Consider the following 8,091-nt stretch of genomic DNA (forward strand, 5'->3'; position numbering starts at 1 on the left):
ATACAGTCAATCCCACAAGTTTATGCACTTTAGAAACGCATTTTTTAAAAAGAAATCAGACGTCGGAAGAACATTGCTAATAATAAACAACAAAAAAATTTTTTCGGTTTTTCCGAGATTTTTCCAAGGGGTATCCCTTCAATTTCTTCCAAATTTTCGTTTTTGGCCAATAACTCCCAAACCGTTGGATATACGGAAAAATTGTATATGACCTTTCTTGTAGAGGATGATGAGATCTACAATTTCTATGTAAAAATTTTTCGCTAGCGTCAATAGTTAACGAGTAATTTGCAAAAAACTATTTTTTCGTTTTTCGTCAATAACTCGTTAAATATTATTGCTAGCGAAGAATTTTTATACAGAAATTGTAGATCTCGTCGTCCCCTACAAAATGGTCCTATACATGCCCCCCTACATCCATCCGTTCGGGAGTTATTGACAAAAAACGAAATTTATTTCCAAAAGTTCGCCGTTTCGACGCTGGGATGGTCGGATTTTGTCAACATCAATAAAATGCCAAATAATCATACGTAACTCGTTAAATATCGAAGTTAGAAGGAAAACAACTTTTATTTGAAGCATTTTTCACAATTTTGTTCATATGCCTTTTGGTATACCACGCTAGTTAAACAAGATGGATAGTTCATTGTTTAGCAGATTGTGTAAGATTAAGCGAACAACGTCCTCGCTAAATCTTATTGCGAGAGAAGTGACTATTTATAAAGTCTAGCCAACATGTATGCATAATTTAATGCAACGTTCAGATTACGTCATTCAGATTAATTAAATGATGGTGAATTTTGTTTTCTGCCGTCCCGAAGATGCAGACGTTTATAGAATCGAAGGTCGTTTTATTCGCCACCTGCGAATCGAGTACTGATCTAGGATAGTCTGGAGAGGGTAAGGTCGTTCGATCGATTCACAAACTGGAATCTTCCGGTGGGACGTCGTGGGTGAAGGTCGCCGTGACTATCAAAACGATTGGTTGCACGAGACAACGTACTGCGACGAGTTTTGTGTGTCGCGTTAAAAAAAAAAAGAAGAATGAAGAGGAGGTGGAAAAAGGAGAATTAAAAAAGTTGTTTGCCTCGGCACGCTCTAGTGACACAGTGGCGAACTGGATGATAGATTCAGAATTTTTGGGACTTCAAGGAAATCGATAAAACTAGCATTATTCAATAGTTCATAAATATGCAACGGTACGGTAGAAGAACTCCTGGCTATCGTTGAAACGATGCTCATCACGGACAGTTTTATGACAGTTTCACAAAAGCGAATGAAAAAAAAAAAATCTCGACGAACTATTTTAGCTCAATTCAAGCTTCTACTTTTTTCTTCTTCTTTCTCCTTTTTAATCGTACGATATAGTGCAACTTCTTTCACGACAGCCTGTTTTCACGATCACTCGGTCGACTCAAATTATTTACTCATTTTCTTTAATTAGCTCGTCGCCGCTTTGTGTCGCTCGCTGAAGATCGTTGTACCGTATAATGTTGCTCGGGAGCAGTACGGCGCATAATTTTTTATTAGGTTGTGGGATGACCTTTCTCCCATATAATGCGCTGTCACCGTACTGGAAAAGCACGGGTGCCAGTGAACCTCTCTCTCGTCCCGTCCCATCCCTGCCCGATATCGCTTTTCACTCTCAACCATAGACTTCCCGTTACGTTACGATGCACCACAAGCAGCCTGAGAGAGGGAGATCGATTAACATTTTTACTTTAGATTCGAGTCGCTCTCGCACAGGGTAAGATCATGTCAGAGACAGATTATCCAACCAGAGGATCGCTTAGAAAATTTGAAACGATGCAAGACCGTGCCGGTACTCACACAGGCCATTCCGTTTCGACGTTTTGCCGATCGGCGGATGAATTCCTTGAAGGCGATCTCGATGAACTGGTAGGATTTTTTTAGAAAGTTGCTTATATTATAAAACCTCTTTCGACGTAAAACGAGGAAGAACCCGTTTCTACGAGCATCCGAGCGCGATTCGAAAATTCGTCCTGAACGATTCCTTCAGCCGTTGCCAATTCAACTAACGATGGTAATTGAAGTTTTCGGCTGAAACTACAAGGCATTGATTTAAAGCCGATGTTTCCCGTAATTGCGCCGCATTACAATAAATTAAGACGCTTGGGCATTACATACCCTTACCTGGTGGGGGTGAGACGGTTACGTAACCAATAAGGATCGTTCGACCTCAATTAACAAAGTAGACGGAATGTATCTTACTGTTAGTAAGAACGTTAGAGTGCGCCGCGTCAGGGCGTATAAATCGTTTAAGCTTATCAATATTTTATTTCTCTTTGTACGTACGCTACAATTTGTTTAGGTCTCCCTTAGGTCTGCAGCGTGCTATCCCTGAACTTTTCTGCACTTCGCCGGAGTCTCAACAACGAAGCAAAGATAGATTACAGCAAGTTCCAGGAAGGCGCCTATTACAATCAATCATGCGCGTTCTAGAAGAACAACGTGACGCGTTTAACCCGTTGGATTACCAAGTGAGAGATAAATTTCGTCATTAACGCCTCTTCTCTCAGCATTTCTTTAATATCGTACGAAACGTGCAAATCCGAACCGACGGGACGACTTTCGAACCGAATTCGAGAACTCGCGCGGTCCTGCGTGAAAAGAGAAGAGGACGAAGAATAAGGGTAAAGAAAAAGGTAGAGTAGAAGGAGGAACCGGTTGTCGTTGTTGGTTCTCTCATAGTCAGGAAGAACCGGCGAGGGTGCGAGGTCTCGGTATTATGTAACCGACCGCGTGTAACGTCGGGTTAAATTGAAAGGAGAGTGTCGCGATATTCGTGCAACATTTATGCCCTTTTATGATACTACGCATAGAACATTTTTTGTAAATACCGAAAGATCGGTGGACGTTAGAATAAATGAAGACGATCGCATCATTGTTCCTCGATTGCTAAAGGATAGTCACCATGTTAATTATTATTTATGTAATGTGTCTGACCGTCAACTTTAAAGAAATCATTTCTCGAGCTGGTTTTCACGAACGATGTGTGATCGTGTAAATTTTATCGCAACTTCAAGCTGTCGTTAATTGTATCAGCATTAATTGCATCAGCGTTCATCTGAATCAGCAGTAATTACATAATTATTGAGTGCAATTTTATGCGAGACACAATTTCATAAATAACGAGAATCATCAGCTCGGTGTTGCCAACTGCAAACGGTTACTGAACGATCATGCTCGATACGGAGGATTAATTCCACTACAAGCCGGATACCACCCTTGATTACGTTAATAATAACGCGTATCGACATGTGCAAATGTAATTACAAATCAGTTGTGTAACTCGAACGGGCTAATCGCCATTTAGGATGGTAATATTTTGTTTACGATCGTGGTAACGTGTCGGTCCCGGTACTGTACCGTTCAGCTAATGCTAATAGCACAGCACTTTTAATCGCATACTCGATAAACCACCGGAGCGAACACCGACTGTTCTGTGGCGAAACATCGAATCGTTTCGTTGTTCACGAGTACTTATACAAACGCCGCGATTCGATCCACACGTGAACGTTTTTGAACGGGCTCGGTTGCTGCGCTGCCGACGCTGGTAGCTTACCAACCAGTGCACGCGTTCGTTATAGCCAGAGAAACATAGTAGTTATCCTTGTAATTTTTCCACGCGCTACCCTTCCCGTGCCATAAATCGACGCTTAATTCTATCTTTCTTTGCCCATGAATGAAAATGCTAATAAAGTGGCCGCCACGACCGAGTCTATCGGTGGTCAATAATCGAGCCTCGACGCCAGAACGGAACGGCGCACTTTCATTTTCATCACAGCACCAGGATATTTCCCCTATGTCGCGAGTCTGTGCGGCGGACGGCTGCGTGGGCGGCGAGAGTCTTTAACGGGATCGCACGTGGAACATTATACATACACATGTGTAATATACGCAGCGCGGGCTACAGCTGTCAAAGAGGCGGAAACGGGTGCTGGCTACTCGAATCGATTTGTAAAACGCATTATTTTTACGTTGCCTGAAAAACAACGAGAACGCAGTTCAGTGTGAAGACAACTTCTAAAGGTTCGTCTAATTTTACACCATCTCTTGGCGTTGTAAAAGTAGGATTATTGAACGATGTCTGCTATTAGCAACCATTCCTACGCTTTAATTATTTCATTCATGCTGCTGGCTCTAATTAATTCATATTTAGACTTGCAGATTCATGTACATTTAATCATGCCCTTATATTTCCGCTGTAATAACTTCGTTTCTTCGATGAAAATCCATAACTGAAACTCAACCAGAATAAATAACCGGAATAACAGCAGATGGTAGTATTTTTTACCAATTAAAACAAAAACGCGAACATCCATAGCCAATAATATGTAGTAGTTAATAATTAGTGTAATATGCTGCATAAAGAGTCTCTATCGTGCATCTTCTCTCATTATTCATAGTTATTGTGATTTTTCCGCCTACATGTTTGGTGGACAGCGTATTTGAAGAAAGTTACACGCATTCATCGGCCACGCACATAAATACACAGCACAGTAGATGATTTTTTTCTACTCTATAGCAAACGTTCCTTGTTTGCCTGGACCAGGACGCTTCTGCGATCGTTCCTCCTCTCCTGATCTACCTGTTTTCTTCCTTTCCTCAATGTCTCTTGCTCTTCCTGTCTGTACATCTTCGTTCCTCACCTGGTCCCTGGTCTCTCTTCTCCCTGTCCACATCCCTTCTTTCCTCTCTTTCTCTTCCTCCCACCCGATAGATCAGAGTACGATGGGCGATTAGCGCCGCGTGTGAAAGGGAAAGCGAGCGGCCGGCTTCACGGAGGAGGACGATCGACCCGGCACACGATTCGAAACAACTCTCTCCTCCGTACGTAATGTATTCGTCGTCTCTCCTGCGCGCCTACTCCTTTCTCCCGTTCTCCCTTTCTCTATACGACCATCCGTGTCCATGTCTCTCTTCCTCATTTCCTACCAACGGCCTCCCGACTCCCACCTTGGGTGCTCGCCGCTGGACCGACTTTTTAGAGGACGATTTAATTGCCAAGTAACCGCGATGTCTGCTTTTTTCCACATCGTTCCGAAGCTCCTCCGATGTCGGTCACGAATCATATTTGGAAACTGATAATCTATTAAACTCGTTATTAGTTAATGTGAAAATGAACGAGATTTAACTTTGCATGACGGCGGAGGTTCCAACGCCAATGGATCCAAATAGAACCTGAGATTTCAACAGCACGACGTGTAAATGTCCAAGTTACTTATATCAATAGTACGTAAAACTTTTAAATTATTTGACTGGTTTAAAATACAGGAAAATTTATGGGCACATAAAGATGTTTTAACTCAACGTTGACCGGTATGTACTTGTGTATTTCCTGCCTCGAAAAGTATTTTGCATAGCACAGAGATTCTCGTCGAAGACCACGGGTACATACTTTCCTCGCGGGAATTTGAGATGCGCTTGACATCCTGAAGACGCGCGGAGACAGATGTTATTCGCATTGTCGCGGCGCGTTTCTACGATTCGCTCGGGCTATCGACACCGATGATCGATTTGAAACCGTGAACACGCGGACAAAGCGATGTACGTGCACGCGGAATCCTCGTCGGTGTCGCAAAGGCCCGATCCACAGAGTTTCGTGCGTACACGTATTTATACATCGTGACGATGCGTTTCCGCGTTGCTATGCTAATGAGAGAGCGTGGTACACCAAGACTATCCTTGGATGAGCTCCGACCAGTCGGATGAAAGCGACTCGAATTCGTGGCTGAAGCGTAGTCAGAGAATGACCGGAAGCAAATAACGTTAAGATGAAACAAATAAACCGGACTAATGTTTTAAACTTGTCCAATTTATAATTGTATTTTCCAGTCTAATTTGACTTTTAATTAAGCAGACTGGCGTGACTTACGTAGAATTTCGATATACCGCCGATTGATTAATTAATACTAAAAGCAATCCAGACGACAATTGTTATATATTTCAGGAGGGAAATGAGATGACCTATATGAAATGACCTCTTCTCTATAGAGTAAACGCAAATTCATCGATTAATATTTAATTTTAACTGTATTGAAATCTGTTGAAATTTAATACAGTTGTCATTACTGTGAACTCAAATCAATATTGGAAATATTAGTTTAGTTACTTAATTCTTGGAACATGGTCAATAAATTGTACTCAAGCCGACGGTGAAACAGAAAAGAGAAAACATCCTTAAGACGGACCGCCTACGCTATCGGTCTCCGATCCGCGAAGACAAATACCCGATTGAAATCGCGACATCGATTGTTCATTACGGACCGCACTCGCGGTTTCGATTGGCATCCCGCGACCCAGTCGGCCCGAACCTTTTAACCCGTAACGCAGCCGGGTGCACATCATTCTCGACGTTCACGATCGAACGTATCGACGATTCTCTGTAATCCCATAGACGGAAGCTTCCCGGTTTGACGGTAGCGCGGTCACGATTATAACGCCATATAGAGAGAGAATCGTGGGGTCACACGCGGGGTCGTTCGTGGTTGGGTTGTACCGTCGGCTCGAATCGTCCACCTCCTATTTCCTCGTTGATCCGCCACGCCGGGAAGAAGATGGAAAAGGAAGGGTCGTGTGGGAGAATCGATATACGAGACTGCAAACTCTTCGGTCTCGTCTCGATTTGCACAAAGTTGTTAACGAGTCCCCTCGTTATCTTTCGCCGTGATTTTGCTTCCGTGCACTCGTCTGGGTGTACACGTACAGGATCGTTGCTTAGGCCGAGCAATAGTCAAAGGCGAGGAGAGCAATGAAAATGGGAGGCGAGGAGGGAGAGAAAGGAAGGAATCGTGAAGCGAGAACGGAGGGGGGTAAGGAAAGAGAAAGACCGCAGTTGGACACGAGATGCTGGAGAACCGCGGGAAGGTCGTCCCCCTTCAGCCTTCGAAGAAACACAGGTACTTTCTCCCATAGTTTTTCGGTGTCGTTTTTTGCATGCACCGACCAGCTATAACACCTCCTTGGCTCTCCACCGTCTGTCAGGGAGCCTCCTGCCGCTTGTACCAGGATTGTTTATGCCCGATTGGACGGCGCTATGTCACAGGACGATACGATTCGCAACGGAGCTACTCCATGTTTAGGTGGGTCAATGGTCCGAGAGCTCCTGGAGAAACTACCGGTTGCCAGGGAAAAATTTCAACGGGATGGGGATGGAGAATTTATCGTTACCCGATGAATACCGTTATTGCCGATCCAATTTCGCGATTCTGGATGTTGAATAGAGAAGGAAATGGTTGCTATTGATATCGATTCTCGTTCCTCGCGACTGAAATGATGCAGCTCCAAAACGCAGCACATGACTGACATGATGTCCGAATCATTCTTTATGTAACACGAATTTCTCATTACGCAACCCGGGGCAATGATCCCTGCACGTGGGCGGATTTGCATCTCTAATTAACTTCGGTCGTACAATGATCGAAAATTGTTGCCGGAAAGTCATCGAGGAAATTTCTCTACAAGTCCAAGAGAGATCGAGATCCGAAGAGATCTACGCTCGCACAACTTTCGTTGGCTGTGTGAGTTTCGACCAAACCGGCAGGGTTTTAAGTTTCCCTTGCGCCACTGGGTAATTTCGCTGATTTACGATCCTTTCTCAAGACTATCGCCCCTGCGTTCGATCATCCGACGGAGAACAAAATGATCTGCGACCGATCGCTACCACTACATCTATGGTGGAAAATATCTGAATGCTCGTTGCAGCAGTTGCGTGAAATTGTAAATATATAGGTTTATCGTATGTACGAGACTGCGGACCGTATTGAACCGCGGCCGACGACGACGGAAAGACAAGATGCGATCTGGAGGATGGTGACTCGTGGATGCACGTAATACGGGTTTCACCGTGTTTGATGGATGACTAATGCCGAACCGCCGCTGCTACTATGTAACGCTCGAGCCGAGCCTGCAATGTCGTTAACAACTTGGCCTTGGTCAGGAATAGTTAACGGACTGGACATTTTTTCAGATTCCATATCTTGCTTCCTGCTATCCGCATTGAGCCTCCCGCACATGCGGTTTGTCATTGTCACTGAACGTTTATCTAGCTGCCAGTGTAGATCTGTA

The sequence above is a fragment of the Ceratina calcarata genome, unplaced genomic scaffold, assembly GCF_001652005.2.
Source record: "Ceratina calcarata isolate Rehan_Ccalc_2016 unplaced genomic scaffold, ASM165200v1 scaffold81, whole genome shotgun sequence".
Classification (NCBI taxonomy): Eukaryota; Metazoa; Arthropoda; class Insecta; order Hymenoptera; family Apidae; genus Ceratina; species Ceratina calcarata.